The sequence below is a fragment of the Salmo salar genome, chromosome 15 (assembly GCF_965601325.2).
Source record: "Salmo salar chromosome 15, fSalSal1, whole genome shotgun sequence".
Lineage (NCBI taxonomy): Eukaryota > Metazoa > Chordata > Actinopteri > Salmoniformes > Salmonidae > Salmo > Salmo salar.
The window spans coordinates 4,613,676-4,631,461 of record NC_138305.1 but is presented as its reverse complement, the minus strand read 5'-3'; the positions used below and the strand labels follow the sequence as shown (position 1 = coordinate 4,631,461).

The 17,786-nt window shown below is 41.3% G+C and overlaps 1 protein-coding gene across 1 annotated transcript in view; it reads left to right on the top strand.

The window, feature by feature from the left end:
* LOC106570835 (perforin-1) overlaps positions 1-17,786 on the top strand; it is a 72,244-nt gene that overhangs the window by 12,295 nt on the left and 42,163 nt on the right. The gene's annotated exons all lie outside the window — the stretch shown is intronic.

Below are 17,786 nucleotides of genomic sequence, written 5' to 3'. Positions count from 1 at the left end.
CTACTATGATTATTATTATTTGCTGACTTGTTGCACCCTCGACAACTACTATGATTATTATTATTATTTGACCATGCTGGTCATTTATGAACATTTTAACATCTTGACCATGTTCTGTTATAATGTCCACCCGGCACAGCCAGAAGAGGACTGGCCACCCCTCATAGCCTGGTTCCTCTCTAGGTTTCTTCCTAGGTTTTGGCCTATCTAGGGAGATTTTCCTAGGGAGTTTTTCCTAGCCACCGTGCTTCTTTCACATGCATTGCTTGCTGTTTGGGGTTTTAGGCTGGGTTTCTGTACAGCACTTTGAGATATCAGCTGATGTACGAAGGGCTATATAAATACATTTGATTTGATTTGAAACAGAAAGCTGTCATAATGTATTTTTTTCCCACAAACATCCTTTCTGAATAGAAAATTAGTCCAAGAAGAAATCATCTAGTTTTCTCTAAATATATTTTTTTGCTGGTAACGCAACTGATTATGGTTATTGTTTTTCATGTAATCAGTTACTCTCCAACCTTGTTAGCAATGTAGCAGCTAGTGCTCGATGAGGAGCTGCGTACAAGGCAAATAGTTTAAAGTGTTGCAAACAAGCGAGGAGGCTGATTGACAATGATTTGCAGCTGGTGGTGGTCATGGCTAGAAGGGATCCAACTTCTCCTAACCTTAACCTAATTATCCTAACCTACTATGTTAATTCTCCTAACCTGTTGCACAAGTTCTCTTAACCTGCTAGGAAAAGTAAAATCTGACGTTAATTTGACAAAGGCTGGATCCATTCTAGCCATGACCATGGTGCTTGTTGAGTTGCTAGGGCGATGTGTTAAAGACAACTAGTCAGTGTGGCATTTAAGTCTGGTCCTCTCTCACCATGAAACAATTCTACAGTATACAAATGTAAAGTGAAGTGCTTTTTATAGAATATTGTACTGTAGTATACTATACATCACACTGTAGTACCCTGTGACCATGTATAGTACTTACTATAGTATTTCGTTGTGTACTGTGGTACCCTTTTGCAATGTGTAGTATCTACTCTACAATGTGTGTAGTGTACTGTAGTATACTACACTACATACTAGAGCTGGCTGATATGGACAAAAAGATAATATCGCGATAAACGCAACGAGAAAAAATACTTTCCATTAATGGCAGGGATTATTTTCTAGTGCGAAGTACGACAACTGAGATGGTATAGGATATCATTCAAAAAGGAAACTATTTCATTTGATATATCCAGGGAATGCATCATTTATATTTTGATGTGCAACCTGTCGAAATAGGATCCAGAATGATTAGATTTATTTTAGGCTCTTCAGAGATGAATTTTCCTGACGTTGTTGTGTGTAGACCTATTGGTCTAGAGTGGTTCACAAACTTTTTATAGTCCCGTACCCCTTCAAACATTCAGCCTCCAGCTGCCTACCCCATCTAGCACCAGGGTCAGCGCACTCTCAAATGTTGTTTTTTTGCCATCATTGTAAGCCCGCCACACACACACACTATACGATACAAATCAAATTTTATTGGTCATGCTTGTGCTTCTAGTTCCAATTATGCAGTAAAATCTAACAAGTAATCTAACAAATTCACAACAAATACCTTATACACACAAATACACACAATGTAAAGGGATGAATAAGAATATGTACATATAAATATATGGATGAGCGATGGCGTGCGGCATAGGCAAGATGCAGTAGATGGTGTAGAATACAGTATATACATGAGATGAGTAGTGTAGGATATGTAGACATTATTAAAGAGTCGCTATTTAAAGTGACTAGTGATACCTTTATTAACCTGTTGGGGCTAGGGGGCAGTATTTTCACGGCTGGATAAAAAAACGTACCCGATTTAATCTAGTTACTAATCCTACCCAGTAACTACAATATGCATATACTTATTATATATGGATGGAAAACACCCCAAAGTTTCTAAAACTGTTTGAATGGTGTCTGTGAGTATAACAGAACTCATTTTGCAGGCAAAACCCTGAGACAGATTCTGACAGGAAGTGGATACCTGATGTGTTGAATTACCTTTAAGCCTATGCCATTGAAACACACAGGGGCTTATTAATGTTTTGGCACTTCCTATTGCTTCCACTAGATGTCACCAGCCTTTACAAAGTGTTTTGAGTCTTCTACTGTGAGATCTGACTGAACGAGCCTTGGAACGGTGATGGCCGATTAGACTCTGGCGCGCGAGGTCATGTTGGGTACCCTCGTTCCAATACGTTTTAAAAGAGAATGCATTTGTCCACCTTGAATATTATTCATGTTCTGGTTAAAAAAGGCACTAATGATTTATGCTATACAACGTTTGACATGTTTGAACGAACGTAAATATATTTTTTCCCCTCGTTCATGAAGTGAAGTCCGGCGGGCTTAGATCATGTGCTAACAACACAGAGCTTTTTGGACATAAATGATGAGCTTTTTTGAACAAAACTACATTCGTTATGGACCTGGGATTCCTGGAAGTGACATCTGATGAAGAGAATCAAAGGTAATGGATTATTTACATAGTATTTTCGATTTTAGATCTCTCCAACATGGCCGTTAGTCTGTATCGCAAAGCGTATTTTTCTGGGCGCAGTGCTCAGATTATTGCAAAGTGTGATTTCCCAGTAAGGTTATTTTTAAATCTGGCAAGTCGATTGCGTTCAAGAGATGTAAATCTATAATTCTTTAAATGACAATATAATATTTTACCAATGTTTTCTAATTAATTATTTAATTTGTTGTGCTGACGTGACTGCCGGTTATTGGAGGGAAACGATTTCCTGAACATCAACGCCATAGTAAAACGCTGTTTTTGGATATAAATATGAACTTGATAGAACTAAAAATGCATGTATTGTCTAACATAATGTCCTAGGAGTGTCATCTGATGGAGATTGTCAAAGGTTAGTGCATCATTTTAGCTGGTTTTATGGTTTTGGTGACGTCTGTCTTTGAATTGACAAAACATTACACACAGCTATTGACAATGTACTCTCCTAATATAATCTAACTTTATGCTTTCGCCGTAAAACCTTTTTGAAATCGGACGACGTGGTTAGATTAAGGAGATGTTTATCTTTCAAAGGGTGTAAGATAGTTGTATGTTTGAAAAATTCGAATTTTGACATTTATTTGGTTTCAAATTTGCCGCTCTTGAAATGCACCTGCTGTTGATAGGGTGCACCACGGGTGGCACGCTAGCGTCCCACATAGCCCCAAGAGGTTTTAAGTCCTTTTATTTAAGTGGCCAGAGATTTGAGTCTGTATGTTGACAGCAGCCACTCAATGTTAGTGATGGCTGTTTAACATTCTGATGGCCTTCGAGATTGAAGCTGCTTTTCAGTCTCTCTCTGTCTTTCCAGCTTTGATGCACCTGTACTGACCTCACCTTCTGGATGGTAGCGGGGTGAACAGGCAGTGGCTCGGGTGGTTGATGTCCTTGATGATCTTTTTGGCCTTCCTGTGACATCGGGTGGTGTAAGTGTCCTGGTGGACATGATGATGAGAAGGGTATGTTGAGAAGGGTATGTTTGAAAGGATGCACATAACTCTGCAATGTTAGGTTGTATTGGAGAGAGTCTCAGTCTTAAATAATTTTCCACACACAGTCTGTGTGTCACGACTTCTACCGAAGTCGATGCCCCTCCTTGTTCGAGTGGTGTTCGGCGGTCGACGTCACCGGTCTTCTAGCTAACACTGATACATTTTTCATTATCCATTGGTTTTGTCTTGTTTCTTTTCACACCTGGTTCCAATCACATTCATTACCTGTTGTGTATTTAACCCTCTGTTTCCCCTCATGTCCTTGTCCGAGATTGTTTGGTGTTATTGTGTTCGTGTTAGTTTTCTTAGGTGTTCGGCGGGTATGTGTACCCATTTAGATTTTTATGTATTTCTATTGTTGGAGTTTGTTTTAAAAGTTATTAAACTACTCCGCGTATATGAAGTTTGTTTCTCCTGCGCCTGACTTCCCTGCCACCTACACACACGACAATGAGACTGTGCCTGTATTTAGTTTTCATGCTAGTAAGGGCCAAGTATCCACTCTCACATAGGTACATGGTTGCAAAGGGTATCAGTGTCTTAACAGCACGATTTGCCAAGGCAGGATACTCTGAGCACAGCCCAATCCAGAAATCTGTCAGTGGCTTCTGATTAAATTCAATTTTCACAGAACCACTTGTTGCAATTTCGATGAGGCTCTCTTGTTCAGATATCGGTAAGTGGACTGGAGGCAGGGCATGAAAGGTATAACGAATCCAGTTGTTTGTGTCATCCGTTTCGGGAAAGTACCTGCATAATTGGGCACCCAACTCACTCAGGTGCTTCGCTATATCACAATTGACATTGTCCGTAACCTTGAGTTCATTTGCACACAAAAAAATCATACAATGATGGAAAGACCTGTGTGTTGTCCTTGTTAATTAACCTGTTATGGCTAGGGGGCAGTATTTTCACGGCTGGATAAAAAACGTACCCGATTTAATCTGGTTACTACTCCTGCCCAGTAACGAGAATATGCATATAATTATTGGCTTTGGATAGAAAACACTCCAAAGTTTCTAAAACTGTTTGAATGGTGTCTGTGAGTATAACAGAACTCAAATGGCAGGTCAAAACCTGAGAGATTCCTTTACAGGAAGTGGCCTGTCTGACCATTTATTGTCTTTCTTTGACATCTCATTCCATTACAAAGGATCTCTGCGGTAACGTGACACTTCCCACGGCTCCAATAGGCTCTCAGAGCCCGGGAAAAACCTGAATGTCGTCATTCCAGCCCCAGGCTGAAACACATTATCGCCTTTCTCAAGTGGCCGATCAAGGGACTGTGGGCTTAGGCGCGTGCACTGGCCGCCCCCGTCTTTGTGTTTTTTCCTCTGTTTGCAGAAAAGGAGATTCCCGGTCGGAATATTATCGCTTTTTTACGAGATAAATTGCATAAAAATTGATTTTAAACAACGGTTGACATGCTTCGAAGTACGGTAATGGAATATTTAGAATTTTTTGGTCACGAATTGCGCCATGCGCGTGACCCTGATTTACCATTTCGGATAGTTTCTGGAACGCACGAACAAAACGCCGCTATTCGGATATAACGATGGATTATTTTGGACCAAACCAACATTTGTTATTGAAGTAGCAGTCCTGGGAGTGCATTCTGACGAAGACAACAAAAGGTAATCAAACTTTTGTAATAGTAAATCTGATTTTGGTGAAGGCTAAACTTGCCGGGTGTCTAAATAGCTAGCCCGTGATGGCTGGGCTATGTACTTAGAATATTGCAAAATGTGCTTTCACCAAAAAGCTATTTTAAAATCGGACATATCGAGTGCATAGAGGAGTTCTGTATCTATAATTCTTAAAATAATTGTTATGCTTTTTGTGAACGTTTATCGTGAGTAATTTAGTAAATTGTTAATAAATTCCCCGGAAGTTTGCGGGGGGTATGCTAGTTCTGAACGTCACATGCTAATGTAAAAAGCTGGTTTTTGATATAAATATGAACTTGATTGAACAAAACAAGCATGTATTGTATAACATAATGTCCTAGGTGTGTCATCTGATGAAGATCATCAAAGGTTAGTGCTGCATTTAGCTGTCTTCTGGGTTTTTGTGACATTATATGCTAGCTTGAAAAATGGGTGTCTGATTATTTCTGGCTGGGTACTCTGCTGACATAATCTAATGTTTTGCTTTCGCTGTAAAGCCTTTTTGAAATCGGACAGTGTGGTTAGATAAAGGAGAGTCTTGTCTTTAAAATGCTGTGAAATAGTCATATGTTTGAAAAATTTAAGTTTTTGTATTTTTGAGGAATTTGTCATTTGCGCCATGCCTATCATTGGATATTGGAGCAGGTGTTCCGCTAGCGGAACGTCTAGATGTAAGATTAACCTGTTGTGGACAGACGTTCTGCCAGCGGAACCCCTAGCCAACAGCCAATGAAACAGCAGGGCGCGATATTCAAATCATAAAAAATCTAATAATAAAAATGTCTCAAACATTCAACTATTTTACACCATTTGAAAGATAAACCTCTCCTGAATCCAACCACGTTGTCCGATTTCAAAATGGCTTTACAGCGAAAGCAAAACATTAGATTATGTTAGGATACCACCACAGCAAAAGAACAACAACACAGCCATTTTCTTAGCATTTTCAAAGCAATGGTAGCCGTCCAAAAGCACAAAACCAGCAAAAATTATGCACTAACCTTTGACGATCTTCATCAGATGACACTCCTAGGACATTATGTTAGACAATACATGCATTTTTTTGTTCCATCAAGTTCATATTTATATCCAAAAACCCCATTTTACATTGGCGGCGTGATGTTCAGAAAATGTATTTCCACCAAAACTGCCAGTGAAAGGGCACCATAATTTACAGAAATACTCATAATAAACGTTGATAAAATATTAAGCTGTTATACAAAGAATTATTGATTAACATCTCCTGAATGCAACCGCTTTGACAGATTTCAAAATAACTTTATGTGGAAAGCACACTTTGCAATAATCTGAGTACTGCGCTCAGAAAAATACACCAGATACCCGCCATTTTGGAGTCATCTAAAAGCATTAGAAATATTCACTTACCTTTAATAATCTTCATCAGAAGGCACTTCCAGGAACCCAGGTCCACAATAAATGTTGTTTTGTTCGATAAAGTTCATAATTTATGTCCAAATAACTCCATGTTCTTTGCGCGTTCAGTAGGCTACTCAAAATGAAGGAAGCGCGAAGAATATGTCACGACGAAAAGTAAAAAAAAAGTTATATTTACGTTCGTTCAAACATGTCAAACGTTGTATAGCATCAATCTTTAGGGCCATTTTAACTTCAAACTTCAATAATATTCCAACCGGACGTTTGCAATGTTTTGAAAAACGTTTTGGAACACAGGTACCTTCTAACGTTTACGCGCGCAATGAACTCGTGTGATTTTCTGAGTCACCAACTTCCCAGCGTTCTTGTTCGGATCTGTGTTTACCGCAAAAGCCTCAAACAACTTTCTAAAGACTGTTGACATCTAGTGGAAGCCTTAGGAAGTGCAAAATGACCCCACAGACAGTGTAGTTCGGATAGAAAATCATTTGAAATGACTACAACCGTCAGAGGTCAAACTTCCTGGTTGGATACCTCTCAGGTTTTTGCCTGCCATATGAGTTCTGTTATACTCACAGAGACCATTCAAACAGTTTTAGAAACTTTAGCGTGTTTTCTATCCAAATCAAACAATTATATGCATATTCTAGTTTCTGGGCAGTAGTAATAACCAGATTAAATCGGGTACGTTTTTTTATCCGGATGTGAAAATACTGCCCCCTACCCTAGAGAGGTTAAGCTTGAATGGGCTAGTGATTGTGACAGCATGGAAGGAGGAGATAGACAGATGGGTCAGGGGAGAAAGAGAGAATGTCCACTTGGGAGAGATGAGGATTCCAGTCCCGCCACCCCGCTGACCAGATGCTCTCGGGGTATGCGAGAACACGTGGTCAGACGAGGAGAGAGCAGTAGGAGTAGCAGTGTTTTCTGTAGTAATCCATGTTTCTGTCAGTGCCAAGAAGTCGAGGGACCCAAGGGTAGCATAGGCTGAGATGAACTCTGCCTTGTTGGCCGCAGACCGGCAGTTACAGAGGCTGCCGGAGACCTGGAACTCCACGTGGGTCGTGCGCGCTGGGACCACCAGGTTAGAGTGGCAGCGGCCATGCGGTGTGAAGCGTTTGTGTGGCCTGTGCAGAGAGGAGAGAACAGGGATAGACAGACACATAGTTGACAGACTACAGGAGAGGCTACGCTAATGCAAAGGAGATTGGAATGAAAATTAACTAAACAACTGGGGAGCGAGAGAGTAGGGCCTCCCTCACTAACCATTCGCTGAAACACTCAAATATAACTATTCCAACTTCCACTTAAAAATTATAATTGATGTAAACTACAGTGGTTCAATGTTTCCAGGAATAGGCTCAAACTTAGTTTATTCAGCTATATAACTTGGTACAGTATTCTTCCGTGAAACCCACCAAGTGCACCGTGTCTTATGACGCCGTAGCTAACTAGCATGCTAGCATCCAATAACACACGGTTAGCACCAATACTTGGTTGCAACAAACTTCCAATGGATCATTCGTGTCCGTGTCTAGTTCCTTTCATAACGCAGAAGTAATTATACATTGGCTAGCTAACACAAAGTCAGTCCTGCTAGCTACACAAGTGGACTACACAACTCGAAAGCTTACGTTGCAAAAATCTTATTGACTAAAAATGATACAGTACTGCCTAGCTAACCGTGTTAGTTTCTCAAAGCTACACCTACACCTTTAGCTACACCTTTATCCTTGATGCAAAGACAACTATGTAGCTAACTAGCTAACATTACACTAATCAAATCGTTCCGTTGTAATGTAAGGAATGTAAGGAAATGTAATATTACCCGCGGAGCGAAGAACAGCACGTCTACTCACTCCAGCATCCGGAAGAGCAGGGCAGTGTCTGTAGGAGCAGGGCAGTGTCTGTAGGAGCAGGACAGTGTCTGTAAGAGCAGGACAGTGTCTGTAAGAGCAGGACAGTGTCGGTAAGAGCAGGACAGTGTCGGTAAGATCAGGACAGTGTCGGTAAGATCAGGACAGTGTCGGTAAGATCAGGGCAGTGTCGGTAAGATCAGGGCAGTGTCGGTAAGAGCAGGGCAGTGTCGGTAAGAGCAGGGCAGTGTCGGTAAGAGCAGGGCAGTGTCTGTAAGAGCAGGGCAGTGTCTGTAAGAGCAGGGCAGTGTCTGTAAGAGCAGGGCAGTGTCTGTAGGAGCAGGGCAGTGTCGGTAAGAGCAGGGAAGTGTTGTTGGTAAGAGCAGGGCAGTGTCGGTAAGAGCAGGGCATTGTCGGTGTCTGTAATTTTCTGGTAATCATCCCAGTACCCTGGTGACGTGTGGTACATACCCTACTATTCTGAAGTACACTATGCTACACACAGCAGTAGCCTGTGTTCATGTACAGTACCTATCATAGAATATTGTAGACATGTGCAATAGTGCCCCTATCCCGAACATTAAGTGCCTATTATAGACTTATTGTATTCCATAGAATGCTCTAGCATTGGGCCCAATGGTAGAAATACATATGTGTCACGGCCCCTCCTCTGCAGTGCAGGGGCGGTTCCTCCTGCAGGCAGAGGAGGGTCGTTAGTGATTGGAGCCACCTGGGCTCAGGGTATTTAAACTGCTTCACTAACCACTCTTCTCTCTCTCTCTGCTCCTCCAGGTATGATCCTGTTTTGTTTGTTCCTTTGTAGGTTTACTTAGTTTCCACTCAGTCATGTTCACACACACAGATTCATGCATCCATGCACCTTACATACACCCTACATTATGACATTTCCACACATCATTCCTTTTTCTTTGTTTAAAGTTAATAGTTTTTGGTTTACAATAAAGAACCTTTTGATTGGCCTATACCTGTTGTTCATGTCCCCTCATTTTGCCACAGGCTATGAGCCGGCCTGTGACATATGCTAGATTAGTTGTAACACAAGAAATATTATACAATATATTTTTAAAGAAATAAGAAAACAACAAAAGTGAAAGTGAAGGCACAACCACAAACATCTGGCTGATAGAGAGAGGCAGAGAGAGAGAGGGGGCTTTTCTCATGCGAAAAAAAAAAATTGTCTTCCAGAAAAAATTGTCTTCCAGATGTTTTCCTTGCTCTGGAGTTGAGGGCATATTTTTGTCCCCTACAATTCAAAAGGTCCTTTAGTGCTGTTTTATCATCATCACCCCATGACCAATACGGTAATTACCTTTTAATTCTGAAATTGGGGAATTGCATTTGTCATTACAATTACTTAATTTGTCCTATAGGAAGTTTGTATATAGAAATGTGTCATTATTATTATGATGCTGATTATTGTGATATCAAGCCCTGCTCAGATAATCCCTACCATTGTGCTGTTGAATTGTCTTAGTGCTGCTGCAAATGTACATTATCCTAGGGGTGTTGGAAGTCATAATGTAAGTAACCAAATGTGTTATCCTCTAACTCCCCTAAATGCCTCTGTCAATCAAACAGATATTGTAAGCAGTAATCATGCGCCCATGAACCTGAGTTCTACTGTTAGCATTGAAGTGGTTTGCCCTGGTAGGAGGTCTATTATCTGCTCCAAAATAAATATAATTGTCATGTCTACTTCCGATAAGCCTCACAGTAAATCAATAAAAAACAATCATTAACATAGTTAGCCTGAAAACAAGGTTCATGAAATTGATAACTTGCTAGGAATTGGCAGCAATACATGGTTACCACATCATCAGAAAAAACAGGAATGCCAATGGGGGAGTTGTTGCTGTTTTTATGTTGAGTCATATTCCTGTAAAGCTTAGAGAGGATCTTATGTCAAATGCTGTTGAAATAATATATATATATATATATATATATATATCTTTCTTTTTTTACAATTTTTTTCTCCCCAATTTCTTGATATCCAATTGGTAGTTACAGTCTTGTCCCATCGCCGCACCTGCCGAACGGACTCGGGAGAGGAGAAGGTTGCTAGCCGTACATCCTCCAAAATACGACCCTGCCAAGCCACACTGCTTCTTGACACAATGCTAAAACAAAAGTTGCACAGCCCGTGCGCACTGTCCCTGCATTCAATTTGAGAAGACGGCGACGGAAAAGATGGCTGACGTTTTACATGCTCCTAACCGATTGTGTTTTTGTGTATGTTTTTTTGCGTTGTTTGTAACATATTTTTTTACTTATTTGGTACATAATGTTGCTGCTACCGTCTCTTATGACTGAAAAAAAATTCTGGACATCAGAACAATGATTACTCACCACGAACTGGCAGAAGCTTTATTTCCATTAACGAGTCCGAAGAGCCCAACGTGAACGGCATACTGCTTTCCTGGGAACAGGTCCAAATCCCTGTTATTTGCGTGAAGAGACAACGGAGAAAAAGAGCACGGAGGTTGGGCTGCCTTCTGAGAATTCGTAGACAATCGAATAAACCCCCACTGCCTTCCATCCTACTAGCTAACGTGCAATCATTGGAAAATAAAATCGACGACCTATGAGGAAGATTAAACTACCAACGGGACATTCAAAACTGTAATATCTTGTGCTTCACAGAGTCGTGGCTGAATGACGACATCATCAACATACAGCTGGCTGGTTATACGCTGTATCGGCAGGATAGAACAGCAGAGTCTGGTAAGACAAGGGGTGGCGGACTATGCATGTATGTAAACAACAGCTGGTGCATGATATCTAAGGAAGTCTCAAGGTTTTGCCCGCCTGAGGTAGAGTATCTCATGATAAGCTGTAGACCACACTATCTACCTAGAGAGCTTTCATCTGTATTTTTCGTAGCTGTCTACATACCACCACAGACCGATGCTGACACTAAGACCGCACTTAATTAGTTATATCCACCATAAGCAAACAGGAAAACGCTCATCCAGAGGTGGCACTCCTAGTGGCCGGGGACTTTAATACAGGGAAACTTAAATCTGTTTTACCAAATTTTTATCAGCATGTTAAATGTGCAACCGGAGGAAAAAAAACTCTAGACCACCTTTACTACACACGCAGAGACGCGTACAAAGCTCTCCCTCGCCCTCCATTTGGCAAATCTGACCATAATTCTATCCTCCTGATTCCTGCTTACAAGCAAAAATTAAAGCAGGAAGCACCAGTGACTCGGTCAAAACAAAAGTGGTCAGATGAAGCAGATGCTAAGCTACAGGACTGTTTTGCTACCACGGACTGGAATATGTTCCAGGATTCTTCCTATGGCATTGAGGAGTACAACACATCAGTCATTGGCTTCATCAATAAGTGCATTGATGACGTCGTCCCCAACAGTGACCGTACGTACATACCTCAACCAGAAGCCATGGATTACAGGCAACATCCGCTCTGAGCTAAAGGCTAGAGCTGCCGCTTTCAAGGAGTGGGACTCTAACGCAGAAGATTATAAGAAATCCCACTATGCCCTCCGACGAACCATCAAACAGGCAAGTGTCAATACAGGACTAAAATCTAATCATACTACACCGGCTCTGACGCTCGTCGGATGTGGCACAGCTTGCAAACTATTACAGACTACAAAGAGAAGTACAGCCGCGAGCTGCCCAGTGACACGAGCCTACCAGACGAGCTAAACTACTTCTATGCTCACTTTGAGGCAAATAACACTGAAGCATGCATGAGAGCACCAGCTGTTCCGTAAGACTGTGTGATCACGCTCTCATGTGAGTATTAAACAGGTCAACATTCACATTGCCGCAGAGCCAGACGGATTACCAGGATGTGTACTGCGAGCATGCGCTGACCAACTGGCAAGTGTCTTCACTGACATTTTCAATCTTTCCCTGTCCTAGTCTGTAAAACCAAAATGTTTTAAAACTTGTTAGGGCTAGGGGCCAGTATCCGAATTTCCGCCTGACTGAATGTGCCCAAAGTAAACTGCCTGTTACTCAGGCCCAGAAGCCAGTATAGGCATATAATTGGTAGCATTGGATAGAAAACACTCTGAAGCTTCTGCAACTGTTCAAATGTGGCTATAATAGAACTTATATGGCAGGTGAAAACCTGAGGAAAATCCATCCAGAATAAAACATTTTTAGGCCTTTTCAATGCAAGTCAATGGGATATATATAAAAATTCCTCCCAGATTGCAGTACCTATGGCTTCCACTAGATGTCAACAATCTTTAAACAAGGTTTCAGGCTTGTTTCTTGAAAAACGAACAAGTAATTGTAGTATTTCCAAAGGGAGCGACACAGGAAAACTAGTCGTTTGGCGCACGTGAATGAGGGCGCACTCTTCATTATTTTCCATTCCTATTGAACATAGTTTTTTCCGTATGAAATATTAATGTTTATTTACATATTAGGGTACCTGAGGCTTGAATAGAAACGTTGTTTGACATGTTGGACGAAGTTTACCATTATCTTTTCTGACTCCTTTGTCTGTATGTTGAACGAGTAGATTACTGAAATCAATGGCGCCAACTAAACAGACTTTTTTGGATATAAAGAAGGACTTTATCGAACAAAACAAACATTCATTGTGTAGCTGGGACCCTTGTGATTGCAAACAGAGGAACATTTTCAAAAGTAAGTGATTTATTTTATCGCTATTTGTGATTTTGTGATGCCTGTGCTGGTTGAAAAATATGTTGGTGTGGGTAATATGTAATATGTTTAATATTATGATTTTTTGAATTTGGCACTCTCCAATTTCCCCGGATTTTGTCACCTTGCCCTAACAGGTTGCAGACCACCATAGTCCCTGTGCCCAAGAACACTAAGGTAACCTGTCTAAATGACTACCGACCCGTAGCACTCACGTCTGTAGCCACGAAGTACTTTGAAAGGCTGGTAATGGCTCACATCAACACCATTATCCCAGAAATCCTAGACCCACTCCAATTTGCATACCGCCCTAACAGATCCACAGATGATGCAATCTTCACTCCACACTGCCCTTTCCCACCTGGAGAAAAGGAACACCTATGTGAGAATGCTATTCATTGACTACAGCTCAGCGTTCAACACCATAGTGCCCTCAAAGCTCATCAATAAGCTAAGGACCATGGAATTATACACCTCCCTCTGCAACTGGATCCTGGACTTTCTGAGGGGCCACCTCCAGGTGGTATGGGTGGTAACAACACTCCGCCACTCTGATCCTCAACTCAGGGGCCCCTCAGGGGTGCATGCTCAGTCCCCTCCTGTACTCCCTGTTCAGTCATGACTGCACGGCCAGGCACAACTCCAACACCATCATTAAGTTTGCCGATGACAGGCCTGTTAGGCCTGATCACCGACAACGATGAGACAGCCTATAGGGAGGAGGTCAGAGACCTGGCAGTGTGATGCCAGGACAACAACCTCTCCCTCAACGTGATCAAGACAAAGGAGATGATTGTGGACTATAGGAAAAGGAGGACTGAGCACACCCCCATTCTCATCAACAGGGCTATAGTGGAGCAGGTTAACCTCTCTGGGCCAGTGGGACGCTTGCGTCCCACCTACTCAACAGCCAGTGTAATCCCGTGGCGCGATATTCAAATACCTTAGAAATGCTATTACTTCAATTTCTCAAACATATGACTATTTTACACCATTTTAAAGACAAGACTCTCGTTAATCTAACCACACTATCCGATTTCAAAAAGGCTTTACAACGAAAGCAAAACATTAGATTATGTCAGCAGAGTACCCAGCCAGAAATAATCAGACACCCATTTTTCAAGCTAGCATATAATGTCACATAAACCCAAACCACAGCTAAATGCAGCACTAACCTTTGATGATCTTCATCAGATGACAATCCTAGGACATTATGTTATACAATACATGCATGTTTTGTTCAATCAAGTTCATATTTATATCAAAAAACAGCTTTTTACATTCGCATGTGACTAGCATGTGACTAGCATTCCCACCGAACACTTCCGGTGAATTTACTAAATTACTCACGATAAACGTTCACAAAAAACATAACAATTATTTTAAGAATTATAGATACAGAACTCCTTTATGCACTCGCTATGTCCGATTTTAAAATAGCTTTTCGGTGAAAGCACATTTTGCAATATTCTGAGTAGATAGCCCGGCCATCACAGGCTAGCTATTTTGACACCCACCAAGTGTGGTACTCACCAAACTCCGATTTACTATTAGAAAAGTTTGATTACCTTTGCTGTTCTTCGTCAGAATGCACTCCCAGGACTTCTACTTCAATAACAAATGTTGGTTTGGTTCCAAATAATCCATAGTTATATCCAAATAGCGGCGTTTTCGCGCGTTCAAGACACTATCCGAAGGGTAAAGAAGGTTGACGCGCCCGACGCGTTTCGTGACAAAATAATTCAAAATATTCCATTACCGTACTTCGAAGCATGTCAAACGCTGTTTAAAATCAATTTTTATGCTATTTTTCTCGTAAAAAAGCGATAATATTCCGACCGGGAGTCGTTGTTTTCGTTCAAAGAGAGAGAAAGTAAACATGGTATCGGCTCGTGCACGCGCCTCCAGTCTCATTGTCCTCAGATCGACCACTATCCAAATGCGCTAATGTTTTTCAGCCATGGCCTGCAAAGCCACCATTCATCGTTCTGGCGCCTTCTGAGAGCCTATGGGAGCGTTAGAAAATGTCACGTTATGCCAGAGATCCCCTGTTTTGGTTAGAGATGATCAAGAAGGCCAAGAAATAGTCAGAGAGAGCGCTTCCTGTTTGGAATCTTCTCAGGTTTTGGCCTGCCAAATGAGTTCTGTTATACTCACAGACACCATTCAAACAGTTTTAGAAACTTTAGGGTGTTTTCTATCCAAATCAAACAATTATATGCATATTCTAGTTACTGGGCAGGAGTAGTAACCAGATTAAATCGGGTACGTTTTTTATCCGGCCGTGCAAATACTGCCCCCTATCCCCAACAGGTTAAGAGCTTCAAGTTCCTTGGTGTCCACATCACCAACAAACTAACATGATCCAAGCACACCAAGACAGTCGTGTAGAGGGTACGACAGAACCTATTCCCCCTCTGAAGACTGAAAAGATTTGGCATGGGTCCTCAGATCCTCAAAAGGTTCTACAGCTGCACCATTGAGAGCATCCTGACAGGTTGCATCACTGCCTGGTATGGCAAATGCTCGGCCTCCGACTGCAAGGCACTACAGAGGGTAGTGCGAATGGCCCAGTACATCACTGGGGCCAAGCTTCCTGCCATCCAGGACCTCTATACCAGGCGATGTCAAAGGAAGGCCCTAAAAATTGTCAAAGACTTCAGCCACCCTAGCCATAGACTGTTCTCTCTGCTCCCACACGGCAAGCAGTACCGGAGCACCAAGTTTAGGTCCAAGAGGCTTCTAAACAGCTTCTACCCCCAAGCCATAAGACTCCTGAACATCTAATAAAATGGCTACCCAGACTATTTGCATTGCCCCCCCCCCTCTTTTATGCTGCTGCTACTCTGTTATTATCTATGTATAGGCACTTTAATAACCCTGCCTACATATACGTATTACCTCAATTACCTCGACTAACCAGTGGCCCCGCACATTGACTCTGTACTGGTACCCCCTGTATATAGTCACGGCATTGTTATTTTACTGCTGCTCTTTAACTTCTTGTTACTTTTATTTCTTATTCTTATTCATATTTTTTAAACTGCTTTTGTGATTAGGGGCTTGTAAGGAAGCGTTTCACTGTAAGGTCTACCTACACCTTTTGTATTTGGTGAATGTGACTAATAAAATTTCGTTTGATTTGGTTTACAACCGTTATTGTCAGTTGGAAACATCGACATCGCTGTCCACTCCCTTGCTAAAAACCCATTTCTGAGTCATGAAAATAAAATAAAAACACTGGAAAGATTCTCCCTTCAAAGGTGACTGTTTATGATAGCCTGGAACTAATTTTTTTGCTGATAACTGTCTGATTGAGAAACCGTTGGGTGGGAGGAACCATGGAAATGCTGGCTAGCCGGGCTAGCTAGCTAACTGGCAGACGTTAGCGCTGTGGTTAATTAAGATAGTTATCTATGCAGAAGATTAGTAGTAAGTAGCTAATCATTTAGCTAATCACTAGTTAACCAGCTTGTGAACTGTTAGCAAACGATTTGATATATGTATGTGTAACCGATGTGAAATGGCTAGTTAGTTAGCGGTGGTGCGCGCTAATAGCATTTCAATCAGTGACGTCACTCGCTCTGAGACTTGAAGTAGGGTTTCCCCTGCAGCTTTTGTGGTGCGATGGGTAACGATGCTTCGGTGGGTGTCAGTTGTTGATGTGTGCAAGGGTCCCTGGTTCGAGCCCGGGTTGGGGCGAAGAGAGGGACGGAACCTACACTGTTACATATGTATTATGTCAAGTACCTTGTACAGACACACTGTCAATTAATATAGGCCTAGCTGTAGCTAAGTTAGCAGACCTTTATAGTTAGCTAGCTAAACACAGCTTTCTAGCCTGAGTTGGATGGGTAGCTAGCTAAGCAGCTGGCATGTTCAATTATTGGGACAGTGAAGAATGTTTGTAACCATGATTATTATTGAGCTGTTCTTGCCATAATAAGGACTTGGTCTTTTACCAAATAGGGCTATCTTCTGTATACCTCCCTACCTTGTCACAACACAACTGATTGGCTCAAACGCATTAAGAAGGAAATACATTCAACAAATGAACTTTTAGGAAGGCTCACCTGTTAATTGAAATGCATTCCAGTTGACTACCTTATGAAGCTGGTTGAGAGAATTCCAAGAGTGTGCAAAGCTGTCATCGAGGCAAAGGGTGGCTATTTGAAGAATCTTAAATATAAAATATATTTTCATTTTTTTAACACTTTTTTGGTTAATACATGATTCCATATGTGTTATTTCATAGTTTGATGTCATCATTATTATGCTATAATGTAGAAAATAGTAAAAATTAAGAAAAACCCTTGAATGAGTAGGTGTTCTAAAACTTTTGACCAGTAGTGTACAATATTTACCATTACCATTAATTTAAATAATCTGAAACACAACCAAAACCAACAGCAAATGCATCCAACAAATTTTTAGAGCCACAAGCTCTACAAATTTGGAGGGGGGGGACACAGACGGACGGACTACGTACAAAAGGCGCTGTAATTTCGAAACGGTTCACCTGATATGGATGAAAATACCCTCAGGTTAAAGCCAACAGAGTGCACGTTAACCTCACAGTCATAGTTTTATTTCAAACACAAACTTTTGGAGTATAGAGTCAAAAAAGTAAATGATTTCCCAATA